The sequence below is a fragment of the Apis dorsata genome, unplaced genomic scaffold, assembly GCF_000469605.1.
Source record: "Apis dorsata unplaced genomic scaffold, Apis dorsata 1.3 scaffold_358, whole genome shotgun sequence".
Taxonomy (NCBI): Eukaryota; Metazoa; Arthropoda; class Insecta; order Hymenoptera; family Apidae; genus Apis; species Apis dorsata.
The window spans coordinates 235,091-235,367 of NW_006263623.1; positions in this window are offsets into that span (position 1 = coordinate 235,091).

The following is a 277-nucleotide window of genomic DNA, read 5'->3' on the forward strand; positions in this document are numbered from 1 at the left end:
CTCACCGACGTTTTATACATCGCCGGGTTTCATGCGGCGGTGGTAATTTTTTTATTAGCTTGAAAACCACTCGACTCGTCGTCGTCGTCGTCGCCGTCGTCGTCGTCGACGTCGTCGTTGGCGTCGCCATCCTCGTGATCGTTGTGTCGCCGCTAGTCGGTGAGGCTCGATCCACCCCAAACAGGGGTGGAAAAAAAAATCGTCCATTCCCCTCGATCCATCAGACGCTTCTCTCTCTCTCTCTCTCTCTCTCTCTCTCTCTCTCTCTCTCTCTCTC